The sequence below is a fragment of the Heteronotia binoei genome, chromosome 1 (assembly GCF_032191835.1).
Source record: "Heteronotia binoei isolate CCM8104 ecotype False Entrance Well chromosome 1, APGP_CSIRO_Hbin_v1, whole genome shotgun sequence".
NCBI classification, from domain to species: Eukaryota; Metazoa; Chordata; class Lepidosauria; order Squamata; family Gekkonidae; genus Heteronotia; species Heteronotia binoei.
The window spans coordinates 133,434,317-133,448,159 of record NC_083223.1 but is presented as its reverse complement, the minus strand read 5'-3'; the positions used below and the strand labels follow the sequence as shown (position 1 = coordinate 133,448,159).

Below are 13,843 nucleotides of genomic sequence, written 5' to 3'. Positions count from 1 at the left end.
GCTTCTGGGCTCCATTGTTCAAACCCCCTGTGAGAATTTTGCTGAACTCTAAGATTTGACAAACGTTCTAATATTTTTCCCTACAAAAAATGGGAAAATAACCAAAACCTAGAAAGTAGACAGATGGAAATGTTCATCATGCCATTGTGGCCACATAGAAGAAAGTAATTTTCAAAGTATGGTAGTAAGGTTTTATTATGACAATTATAATTCAAGAAGCATTTTAAGGTAGATGCTGAGCTGATATAATTGAGTACATCTTCCGGTGATGTCAGGGGTGTGTGGCATATGCAAATGAGTTGTACCAATAAGCTCTGGCAGCTCTTTTTCTACTAAATGATCCCTGGTTACAGGTATTTATGAGATCTTTGTTCCACTGATACTCTGATCCATGTAATTTTCCATCTAGTGGTGTACAGTACCATAGAGTCCACTATCCCAGAGAGCCATTTTCTCCATGTAAACTAATCTCTGTAACCTGGAGATCAGTTGTAATTCTGGAACTTTCCAGGCTCCAATCGAAGGTTGGTAGCCCTACTTCCCTCCCAAATGTCATGGTCTAGAAGTACCATTGTTTGCATGTTATGTGCAGGGAAAACATGGGTCTCAGTTCTCAGGTATTAGCCCCCCCCCCTCCCGGTTCCTCAGAATGAAGAGACAAACACAGTATATGAAATCAACAAGGGTGATTTTATTAATTATTTATAACTGAAATGGTGAGGGGATGCCTTGGAAGTGTGAAAGCAAGGCAGGTGTCAACATCTGACCACCTCCCAGCCCAGTACAGGGTGAGACACCTGCCCTTATCTCAAGCCAACCAATTGGCTCTTAATCAACAGCCTGGCCAATTGCTAGTGCCCCTGACCCACTAACACAGAAGCCGCTCGGCTTGCTGGGATAAGCTGAACCAGGGAACTCCCAAGCAAGACCCACCATTCCCTGCCCTGAGCCTCAAGGCCTGAAGGCCATTCCTGGTGGACCCTTTACTCCCAACAGGAAGTGTCAGGGTGCTCACCATTCCGCTTTCATAAAATACCTCAGGCCTTGAATTCAGCAGGAGCTCACAGGAGCACAGCTCCTGAACCTTTCTGACAGTTCCCCCTTCCCACCTACCTGTCTTGTCCATTGAACAGTAGGTGCAGCTGCATAACAATCCCTGGATGAGCTCCATCACCTATTTTTCTACAAAATGACCCCTGAAATACTTTATCAGTATTTTTTGGCTTTTCTTTCAGCTGGATATAGATCTGGGAATTTTTCCAGCTACCCAAAATGGCTGAGTGAAAAAAATCCCAAAAATATTCAGAATTTTTTCAGGACTGCTGGATAGCCAAGGGCATTTAAAAGGATTGAAGTCCCTTTAAATGCCTTCCAGGTGAACTTGCTGCTTGGAGAAGACAATTAAAGGGACTGTGAAACCAGTGGATGATGAGGACTCCTTCTTTGGGGACCCACAGAATTGCACTCCGGTCTAAACGTTTTGAAACAACAGCCCCAGGAACCTCCAGATTGATTTCCCATTATACTCTATGGGGACCATTGACTATAATGGTCCCCACAGGATATAATTTATTTTATTTAATTTATATCCCACCCTCCCTGCCGAAGGCAGGCTCAGGACGGTTCACAGACCAAGGGTCAACACAAGCACACTGGTGTGACCGATAAAATAAACAACAATAAAAAAGACATAAAACCAATTTTAAAACATTTGCATGTGCTACTGTCATGATTTCAGGCAGCGATTAAATTCTGGTGGTTAGCTGTACTCAGAGGTCTCAGGATTGCCACAGTGTGGTGAGGTAGGCCATTGGTGGTGTTCTTATGGGCCAGTCCCGTTGCTGCAGATGTTACCATCATGTAAATGCCTGGCAGAAGAGTGCTGTCTTGCAGGCCCTGCGGAACTGTGAAAGTTCTCACAGGGCCCTAACCTCCTCCGGCAACTCATTCCACCAGCTAGGGGCAGCAGTGGAAAAGGCCCTGGCTCTCGTTTTGAGTCTCACTTCTCTGAAGCTGGGGACTGTCAACAGGTTTTGAGACCCAGACTGAAGTGCTTGCTGGGGCATATGCAGGGAAAGATGATCCCTAAGGTATGCAGGACCCTGGCCATATAGGGCTTTAAAGTTGATGACCAGCACCTTGAAGCGAATCCGGTACCATAGTGGTAGCCAGTGCAGTGCTTTCAGCAGTGCAGTGCTTTTCCTGTAGAGGAACTCCCATTAACAGCCTGGCTGCAGTGTTCTGCACTAGCTGATTTGGATTTGGGACAAGGGCAGCCTCATGTAGAGACCATTACAGTAATCCAGTCTTGAGGTGACCGTGGCATGGATCACTGTTGCCAAGTCGTCGTGTCGCAGCTACTTGGGCCTCCATTGTCAAAGGGGGATCCAAGAGCACCCCTAAGCTTTTAACCTTGGGCACCAGCATGAGCTGGACTCCGTCAAAGGTCGGTAAACGGACCTCTGGTCCCGGACAGCAGTGACTCAGGTACAGCACCTCCATCTTCATCGGATTTAATTTCAGTCTACTCAGCCTGAGCCACCCTGTCACAGCTTGCAATGCTGCGGAAAGATCTTCCGGGGTGGAATTGGACTGGCTGCCCATCAGCAGATAGAGCTGGGTGTCATCTGCATACTGGTGACAACCCAGCCTGTACCTCTGGGTGACCTGGGCGAGGGGGTGCATGTAGATGTTGAATAACATTGGAGAGAGAACCACTCCCTGAGGCACACCACATATAAGTGGGTGTCATTGGGATAGTTCGTCTCCTAGGGCCACCCTCTGTCTCCAACCCTGGAGGAAGGAGGAAAGCCAATTCAAGGCCAACCCTTAAATCCCAGTGTCGGCGAGGCGACAAGTCAGTAGCTGATGGTCAACCGCGTTGAACGCCACCGACAGGTCTAACAGCATCAGCACTGCCGAGTCACCTCTGTCCAAATGCCTCTGGAGGTCATCTGTGAGGGCAACCAGAACTGTCTCCATCCCGTGACGCTGATGAAAACCCGACTGATGTGGGTCAGAAGCGTCATCCAGAAAACTCTGAAGCTGCACTGCCACAGCCCGTTCAATAATCTTGCCTAAGTTGGACACCAGCCAGTAATTAGCCAATTCAGCTGGGTCCAGGGATGGCTTTTTAAAAAGGGGACAAACTACTGCCTCTTTTAGAGGCTGGGGGAAGGTTCCTTCAAGAAGGGGCCTATTGACAATTTCTGTTAGGGGAACCCGTAGCTCCTCTCAGCCAGCTTTTATTAGCCAAGAAGGGCACGGGTGCAGCCTACTGGTGGTTGGGCGCACAGCAGAGAGTACTTTGTCAACTTCCTCTAGGCTGAGTGGAGTGAAAGAATCCAAAGCTTGACTAGAAGACATGCTCAGTGCTTCGAGTTCATTTACTGTTTCCAAGGTGGCAGGGAGGTCACGGCGGAGTGACAGGACTATCTGTGAAAAAACTTACAAATGCCTCACAGCCAATATCCAATTCCCTAGCATTTGGTATACCCTGTGGTAGAATGGTTAAAGTATTTCCTCACTTTCATTAAGAGATCATTTTAAACAATAAACCCTCCAAACACTGCAAAATCCAGCATAGGCACCGTGGGAAAAGGCCACTGCAAAATCCAGAACAAGGCGAGTGAGGAATCAGTGTCAGACTAAATACCTACCGAAAGACTGTTTGAACCACTGCCTAATACAATACTGGTGATTTTCTAATTGTATTTATTTCAACTTTGTTCATTATTAATCTGAACTATTATCTACAGCATAAAAGTAATGTAACAATCCAGCCAACAATTTTTAAGTCATGTTGAGTTTGGTGGAAAATTTAACTATGTGCTATTGATTTCAGTGAACCTTGATCAGAGTCATTTAATATAGGACTACACTCTAAATCTTTGAAATCCCCGTAGGTTTAAATATCTTAACTGGAATAAATTTATATATTTATATACACTTTGAAAAAACCCAATCTGCTCCAGCATGATAACAAGATCCAGGGGCTGTTTTGTAGAAAAATAGGTGGTGGAGCTCATCCAGGGATTGTTATGCAGCTGCACCTATTATTCAATGGAAAAGATGGGAAGGAGGAGGTGGAACTCTCAAAAAGGTTCAGAAGCTGTGCTCCTGTGAGCTCCCGCTGAATCCAAGGCCTGAGAAGATCTAACCTTTCTCTTTTTTTCTATTTAGAGATGTAGTGCCTTCTTCACTGCGGCCCCTGTCTTATGGAATGGCCTGCCTGAGGAGGTGAGGAAGTCTCCCAACTCTCCTGGCTTTCTTCAAACTCTGTAAGACTGATACCAAGGGCTTTTTATTAGCAGGAATGCACAGGAACATAGTTTTGGCTGGCTTAGGATCAGGGTGTGTGGCCTAATTTGCAAATGAGTTCCTGCTGGGCTTTTTCTACCAAAAAAAGCACCCTGTGTGAAACAATGGTGACATCAGGGGATGGGGCCTAATATGCAAATGAGTCCCTGCTAGGCTTTTTCTACAAAAGAAGCTCTGCTGATACCAATTCCTCACTAGCAGTCGCTCTGCCCCTGGCCTTCTACTTTCCTCAAAGGAAGCAACCGATTCTGCACTAGTTGCTGCATGGCAACTTTTAACTTGCAGCTCCCTCCAGCTTCCCTCACAGCTTTTGGGTCTCTAAAAACAAGACCAAGTCACCACAGGGAAAATTGGAGGGAGACGCAAGTCAAAATGCAGCTGCACAGCAACTAGTGGGGAATCAGTTGCTTGATCCAAGGAAAGAAGAAACCCCAAGGAAAGCTGTATGACTTATTCAAAAGGGACTTTCTGCATAGGCAGTAAGGTAGCACTGCACAAAATTATTCACAAAAGTTACTTGGACAACTGTATAGTTTGCTGTAAGCTGGATCCCACTATATAATTTTGCATTCTTTAACATTTATGCTTTGCTTCAGTTCTGTTTTTAGATTTCTGATTGGTTCTAGAATTTAAATCCTATTTGACTGTTTATTGAGTGTTGATTGTATTGAGTCACTATGTGTAATGTGCCTTGAGTCCCAGTGAGAAAGGAGGACTATAAACACTGTTACATTTTTAAAAAGCCTATATGTATATATTTCTCAAGTCACTGCTTTATCTGACACATACTATAAATATTTATAAAACAAGTAAAGATTTGTCAGGTTGTCTGACCTTATCTACACCCACATTCACTCCTGATTAAGTCTGAAAATCAGAGTAGTTCAGATTTTGAACCAGAGTGACCAGGGTGCATGTCCCAACTAAATCATGAAGCTCATTGGATGCCTTTGAGACAATCTCTCATAGGGCTGTTGTGAGGATAAAATGAGAAAGGGAGAACTATCACACCTTTCTGAGCTCCTTTGAGGAAGAGTGGGATAAAATATAGCAAATAGGTAAATTAAATAATTAACAAAATAGTAAATGTCCCTCATCTTTCTATGCATGTTTATAGAACTATGTTCACAACAGGGATATGTCAAATGGCCAAAGCTTTCATTTCCTAGAACACTAGTGGTCATCTTAATCCTGAAGAAAACTGAAGTATTATGGGCAGAAATATTTCTATTTTTGGAATGTCCATAGGCTGTACACTGAGGAGGTTAAGGTAGTGACCTCAGGCAGTAGATTTTGATGAGAATCAGGAACCAGAGCAGCTGATGCTTCTTCCCTCCTAGTTCCCCAGGCACCTTTAAACTGCCAGTGGGGCTTCCTGAAATCTCACAGCACTTCCCCTTTCCTCCAGTCATTGCTCCATCCAGTTTATTTTGAAAGACTTTTGGATTCTATATAAGCTGTTTGCAGTTATTGGCTGAAGTTGTGCAAGATAGATAAGGACAAAGAATCTCTGATTCAAGAGCTGAAATCTCTCTTAGTAACTTTGATTTCATGACACAGTAGCCATGCCTTTTCCTGAAAGAATTTAATGCCCTCCTTCAGTTGCTACCAATCTCTGGTACAGAAAAACAGACCAGCAACTTCCAGTTAACATGCACAGAAAGTGGATTTGACTGCAGAGGGCCTACATCTAAACAAAATCAGAGTGTGAAGGCAAGACTAGCAAAATATTACCGGTAACCCTTTTCTGCTCCTTACCCCCAACACCAGAAGCATTTTTCTTTTCAGAAATCAGACAGGCTGGGGGGAAAAAAAGCTTCTGGCACAGGAGTACATTGAAGCAATGCATGGTTTAGCTCTCCTACATGCTTTAATTTTATTATAGTATCATTGGAAAAGAGGAAACACATGCCATGCTTTATCTGAATGTTTATGCATTTACCTATAAAATGGAGCAATTTTTTCTCATATGACTGAAATTTGACAGGAAGTAACACAATGGATATGGCAGAATATAGCCTTTGAAAATTCCAACCCAATTGGATGAGAAGAAAATGTGTTTCATATTGCATTCTATCAGTCAATCCAGTCCTGGAGGTTGGGAAAGTGCGTTTTCTCCTGTCAATCCAGTCCTGGAGGCTGGTAAAGTACATTTTTCCCTATCAACCCAGTCCTGGAGGTTGGCAGTCTACCTTTTCCCCTGAACAAGTATAATCTTGCTGGGCCTGCAAGCTCTTTTGGAACTTTGAAGAAGAGTAGCAGCCGCCACCACAAAATAGCAGCAATGGGGATGGGGCCAGTCACAAAATGTATCTGTTTGTGCATTTTTTCCTATTATTCATCCAAGAAGTTCAGAATGGAAGTCCTCCTTCCTCATGTTAATCTCACAACAGCACTGTGAGGTAGGTTAGACTGAAGGAGTGTGATGGGGCCAAAGTAACAAAATGACTAGCAAATTCAGGTCTTCCAGACCATAACCACTACACTACAATATCTCCTAGCATTGGCAGAGTTCATAAAATTCTGAGAGGTTCTAAGCCAGGGGTGTCAAACATGCGCCCTGGGGACCGTATCATGCCCCTGGAGGGCTCCTATCAGGCTCCCAAGCAACTGGCTGTCATCTGCTTCCTTCTCCCTATCTCTTTCTTCCTTCTGCAAAGGCTTGCTCAGTCACACAGGAGCTACACAGCAAAACCTCTATTTTCTCAATTGGCTGAGGCTCCTCCCTTGGGGAGGAAGGGGGAAAGGCAGAACTTGTTTTTCCAGGCTCTCTCAATCACACAGCAGAGCTACTGAGCCAAGCCTCTCTTCCTTCTATTGGCTGAAGCTCCTCCCCCCCCCCCCCAGTCCTCTGGAGAAGGAAGGAAAGAGCCACAGCTTCCTTTGCCCCATTCCCTGGATCCGATTGGAGAAAAACAAAGAAAGAACCCTTAAGACCAATGAGTGCTAACGTTTTAAGCTTGTTTTAAGATTTTTTTTTAAAAAAAAATTGTTTTTGTCTGTGTCTTTTATAAAGTTTATATCTCTGCTACCTAATCTTAAATAGGTATACACATGGCCTGGCTCAACATGGCCCAGCCCAGCCCAACCTGACATGGCCCAGCCCAACAAGGTCTCATTTGTGTCAGGCCCTCATATCAAATGAATTTGACACCCCTGTTCTAAGCCTATCATTCTCCTATGGTGGAGGCATCTGCTTCTTAGTATGTGCTGCCTGTAGACACAAAGACTTCCTAGATTCTTCTGAAACATTTGCTGTAATGAGAAAGTGGATTCCGGCTTCAGCTCAGCAAGACGGGAGGAATTGCAGCTCTTGTGAACTCCCTGAATTGAGCAGATTGAGGGGGGTCTGGGAAGCCCAGATACCTGAGGGGACCCCTGGAGGGGGAGCCCTGACAGCATGGGAAATGACATTCCCAGGGATTTCGTCTGTGGGTGAAGCTTGGTTCTTTGTCTATCCTGAAGCCTCACTGCAACAATCGCCATTTTGTATGGCACTAGCTGTGTCTACCGGTAACAAAATACTTTCTTCTAATCATCTTTCTACTTCAACTAACGAACTATACCATGCAAGTAAGTTCACTCTGGAATGTAACCTATCAACTAAAGTCTTATTATAAAACCAAATTTGACTGTTCAAAAGAGGGGAAGGAGGCTAAAAGACCCCCCCACAAGAGAGGCTTCTAAAATTAAAAGAACAAGCTTATAACAATTGTCTTTATTTCAAGTAAAAGGAATTGGACAGTATATAGTTGTGGATAGATCTGGTTTAAAATTAAATAAGTGACAATTGGACTACCAACATACTATACAAAGCTTGATCAAAGGTGGAATGTGACTTAATATGAGAAAAGCTGGATTTTCAACCTGGCACTCTGAACTTATTCTCTGATTTCTACTGTCATACTGATTATAACAGCAGGGAAGAGATGAATAATTCAAAAGATTTTATGGCTACTATACTCTCCATAAGGCAGGGACTTGATCTTTTAGCAGAATTGGTAAAGGAACAGATGGGAAAATTCCTGGAGAATTGTAAAGAAATGGAAAATATACAAGAACAGAGGTATCAAGGAGCACAAGATCTGTCTGAGAAGCGGGCAAAAGTGAAACGACAATTGCCTGAGATTGCCTTGCCTGATTTTAAAATGAATGCAGTTTATGAACTTGTGCAGGAGAAATGAAACCTACAGTTCACTGAGACAAAGAAAGGGGAGAATAACATTGATTCGGCTCCAAAGCTTTTTGTAAAAATACTCAGCAATGCAAGGAAAAAATCAGTCGACTCAATTAAAATCTACAGCCTCAGAGCAAGTCCAACAACAAGGATTATGACTTGGAAGGCTTTCAGGAAAAAGAGAATATAAACTCTTACCATACAGTGGCTTGACATGAGCATAACATTATGGATCTGACATAACATCTTGGAATGGATATTCTGATTTTCGAACAAGGGGATCTTCATTTTTATTCAAACTATAAGAAGAGATTATAAGACTATTCTCTAACAGGCACAATATTATGGGACTTAATTTTGAATTCCACCCCCCTTTTTTTGAGGGATTCTTCAAACCATGTCTGCCAATGAATTAATCCACTAAGAGCTTTTTTCTTTGCTTTTCAGGGAAATAAATGAGTACAATTTGATGGGAGTGAGATGAATCTTCCCTATAGATCAAGGTTCTCCTTTCTATTTAGTGTGAAGTTGTGGGAGCAATTGGGAATGGCTAGCGCCTTCTGAGACGAGGGCTGCTGTAAAAACAGCATTCCCTGGATTTGTGTTTTTTTTTTCTTCTCCTCCCTTGCTTACCTTTTCTCTTTTCTTTTTGAAAACCCATCCTTTTTGTTTATTAAAGAGAGCTAACTGTTCAAGTAGATGCCTAAAGTTATCAACATTTGCTAATAAGACATGAGTATCATAACTGTACCCATCTAACTCAGAAGCCTTTCATGGTTAATGAGAAGCTTGTTTTATTTTTGTTCAGCCTTGAGATTCCTTTGTAAATTTGATAGAGATGCAGCTGCTGTTGCTACATATTGAAACCTCTTGGTTAATAAGCTAGTATTGAAGACCAGAATTTGAACCTTTCTTTTTCTTCTTCCTTCTGTTGCTTTATGTAGATTAAAGATACATAGATTTGGTTTTGTATGATCACAGATATGATAGATAAGAATCTGGAATCTGCCACTAAATAGTTGGTAAAACAGGAGGATTTTACAGTAATATCAAAAGATCATAAAATATTTGTAGACTTTAAAGGTAATATCTATGTATTAATTTTGAGTACTTGCAGGTATAATTAATTATATTTTTTCTTTTGTTCTTCTTGATGTAGTAATAACTGTAATCTATTCTTTTATTTTCTGTATCCTATCCCTGATCCTTTCTCCAATTCCCTAATTTTTCTTGTTAAATTTAATAAAACTTGTTATACCTGTAATGAGAAAGTGAAAGAAAGCAGAGATTTTATTATTAACATTGATATTTATTAGGGGGAGTATTTGGTTTCATTTGCCAAAACTGAGTTTGTTGCTCCTGTGCCATCTGTTAGAAGGTTTCCTAGCCCAGTGACATGGAAAAGTCTGTTCATTGTCTAAACTGGGAGTGCACAGCTATGACATGCGTACCCTAGATAAGCTCAGCATTTTGTTCAACTGTTAGGGATTGACCTGGTGTGCCCAGTTCCTCACTCCCTATATTATTCAAACCCTTTTGAATTCATCCCCAAGAAGCAAGTGGGCACAGTAACACAAAGCATCACTGTTCAAACCTGTCTTCATCCTTATACTGTGGTTTCCACATATGTATGTACACACACAGACATTACATTACTTTTTTAAATCCTATTTTTAACATTGCTCTTCTCCCAGGCATTCTACTTGCATTTGTCAATGAATGTCTTATGAAGAAGACATGGGATCAATCAAGTGCTGCTTGTTTGAGAGGGAAGGGTTCTTTCCATTTGCCTCAGAAAACATAATTCATAATTATATAACTTGTGAAGTATGAGCCAACTTGAATGCTGTCTTTTTTTCCACAATGAGTTATAAAGTTACTAGATAAGATTTTGCCTTAATTTATCATTGATGTTTATTATATAACACAAGACAGAACATTTAATAAAGTGTAAAGTGCATACATGGCTCTCTTGATTAAAGTTTTGCTAAGGTCTGGTTTGAGCAAGAATCCATTATTCTTTGAAGAGAAACCACGGCCAGCAAAGTCTCCTTGATGTTATCTCTCTTGCTGGCAACAAAGTTTTCCTTCTTTTGTTAAATACTCTTTAAAAGTTTTAAGATGTGAAGCTTAAAAGGCTATGTATACAAGGAAGCTTTGTTAAGGAGGCTTCTAGCAGGGCAGGGCCAGCATCATGATTGCTGGCATGGACCAGCTTCTGCTGAAGGCCATGGTCCATCACAGGGCTCAACACTGAGCAGAGAAACTTGGTCTATTATGTGGTAAAAAGACAATTTGCTCTACAGGCAACAGATGTAATACTTACAATGTCAAAATGTTTCATTTCAACTTTGCCAGTCCTCAGAGGGCAGTTTAATATAGTCTCGCTAGCTGGATGAAGGCTACAGAACTGGATTCTCTAGCTACCTTTTAGCCTGCCTGGCTAGGTGGAATTTAATAAACAAAGTGAGAAGGACAAGGAAATTGTAACCAGAAAAGGCAAAAAGCCTAAGTGCAGAAAACAATCTCAAAAGCAGACTTTAGCAAAGAATGACTAAATTTTATACATATCTCAAGTTCACTAATCACAACACTTATGTTTATAACATACAAATAGCCAAACAGAAATGCTATACTTAGAACGGCAAACTTGATTAACATACACACTGGCAGCCCAGTCCAGACATAAGTGATGGCTGGCAGCGGCATAGCTGCCATACTGCTAGTAGACTTCCTGAGGACTTTGGCACGCTGGAGTGTGGGGAGGGGAGAGGCGTAGCTTGCTGTGAGGGAGACAGTCACCATGGCAACACCGCTGGCATAGGCACAAGGGAGGCAGAGGCAGCTGGAGGGGAGGGCCAGCCCACCCCCCCCCCATTGGCCAGTCCTGGTGCATGTGCTGTGGCTCATGACAGTCAAAGATGGGGAGAGGCGGCTCCAGAAAGGCTGATAGCCATCCCCAACCCGCCCCCAAACAGAGAACAGAGCCAATGATGGGCAGACCATCAAAGGAGAGACATCCCACCAATACAGGGAGGGAACAGGAGTGAGGCTGGGCATGCGCACACGAGATGCCTGGCTTGGTGGCAAGGTGAGGGGGAGACAGGCCCGCACAGAACCACGGAGAAGCCGTCAATCCCCTCACACACCCCCATTGTCAGAGACTCTGCCAATGGCAGGCAGACAAGCAGGAAGTACGAAGTGCAGGAGTTCGCTGTCATAGACAGCGGCTGGAATGTGTGCCCAGAAGCAGACACTTCCCCCACCCAGAGACCCCCCCCCCTGTGTTGCCCTGACGCCCCCTGCCATGTGCACAGAACACCTTCCCCAGGGGCCACGGAACTCAGAGTGCGAGTGCATCAGCCGCAGAACTCTGAGTCCACAACATCAGCCCCCCTTAGTGCCTTGCACACAACAGCCCTGTGGGGTTGGGTAGGCTGTCAGCCCGGGAAGGCTGAAGGGCAGCACTCCCCTCCCCTGTCCAGCCACGTTGGGGGCAGCATGGCGGCTCATAGACGGTTCCCCCACAAAACCAAGTCTGCCCACCCTCCCATGCATTTCCTCGGAGAGGCCACTGACAGAGGGAGGAGGTTGCCCAGGAAACGTGCAGCAGATGCCAAGCAGGAGAGACAAAAGAGGGCACAGCTCAGACTTTATTTTTCCAGAACAGAGTGCAACAGTCTCCCTGGCACCCGCTGGGCAGTCTCGCCGTAGGCCGGGCTCCATTCTGAGCAGTGGGCAGAAACAGCTGAGGGAGTGGGGGGCGGTGGAGCAACACACACGGAAGCCTCTGTGTTGGAGTCCCACCTGCAAAATGGAGATAGAGATCAAGAGCGCCTGCAGGGCAGCTGGAAGAGCAGGCTGCATTTCAGCCAGGCGCTCTCTTAAAGGGACAGTCTCTGACTCACCTCCCTGCAACGGGGCAGCTGCCACACACACACACACCGTGCCCTGCCAGGGGTTGGGAACGCAGTAGAGGGCAGACCAAGGGAAGGGAGCAGGCAGCAGCACAGTGGAGCGGGGTCAGCAAATGCCCCCTGCCGGAGCCCACTACCTGGTTCCAGTGCCAGAGATGCTCGCACACCAAGCGGTTAAGAGCGAGGGGAAGGGGAGGCTGGGGGGGACAGTGGAACTTACCCAGCCATGGGCGACAGTCCTCGCATGCAAAGCCTCCGGGAGCCTGGAACCTGTGGAAACCTGGAAACAAGAGCAGTTAGCCCCAGGGGAGAGACCTCTCTCTCCCCCTCGAAAGTCAAAAATACTGTCAAAGCAACTGCACAGTGCAAAACCCATCACCAACATGCCTGCCTGTCCCTCACTCTAAGTCTGTATGGCCGGGAGCTCGCTGGCGGATTCCCACCACATGCTCCTCTCCCTATCAACTGAGTTGTGCAAGCCCAGAGCGGAAGTATTTCTAGGAGGGGGGAGATCGCAATTGGGTGCTGGGGAGTGGGCTCATCACGAGGCACGAGGGGATTGGCAAGGCAATCATGCCACTCCCTAAGGGGTTTGCGAGCTTCCGCAGTGGCAGAAGTGACCTTTGTTTTTGATTTCAATTAGTGCCTATGGGACACATCTCTATTTTTGCTGGCGTAAAGTTGCGCCTCTCAGGGGGGCATGTCATGGGCCAAACTGCTCAGGAAGCTACCTAAGCCTGGCCACATCCCCAACTCCACCCCTTCCTCCGCCTGAACACCGTGCTCTGCCTCACTTCCGCCCATGCTCGGGCGCAGCCCTCAGGTGTCACTGCCCTTGGGCGGAGCGGCACTCCGGCGGCCCCCCACCCACATAATACCCCCCCCCGTTGTGGCGGTGCCGGTTATATGTCAGTGCAAACCCTTCCTGTGGCTCGTCTGCTCTCAAAAGACTTTGCGCCCCCCCCCCTCTCTGGATTGTGCTGTTCGGGAACCAGTCCCACTCTCTAACCTCCATTACAAAATGATGAGATTGCAAAGAATCCAAATTCCCAAAATGTCGAAGTCCAGCTGGATCCCTGCTCAGTCCATACTAATAAAACGTTGTACTCAAGGAATAGGTTACCTGAAATTCACAAACATTTAAAGGGAGCTAGTCCCACACTTTCAGTGAGTGTCCTCTATTCCAAGACAATAACAATCCAAACCTCCAGAAAATCCAAGCTTAGCTGTGTGTTCCAAAGTCCAAATTTAATTGTATATATCCTCAAATAATCCAGGCTCAGCTAACAAGAAGTCCCGGTCTCAGCCCTGGTTCCACTGGCACTTTTTCAAAGCTTAACAGACAAAATATATTCAGCAATGCTTCCACAATGCTGCAGCCTTCCATATGGTAACAGAATTCTGTTCCTTTTAAGTATATATATAAATT

The 13,843-nt window shown here is 44.8% G+C and overlaps 1 protein-coding gene across 2 annotated transcripts in view; it reads right to left on the bottom strand.

Moving 5' to 3' along the window:
* The window catches only part of ESR1 (estrogen receptor 1), a 387,454-nt gene that overhangs the window by 331,895 nt on the left and 41,716 nt on the right, over positions 1–13,843 (bottom strand). The window lies entirely within an intron of this gene.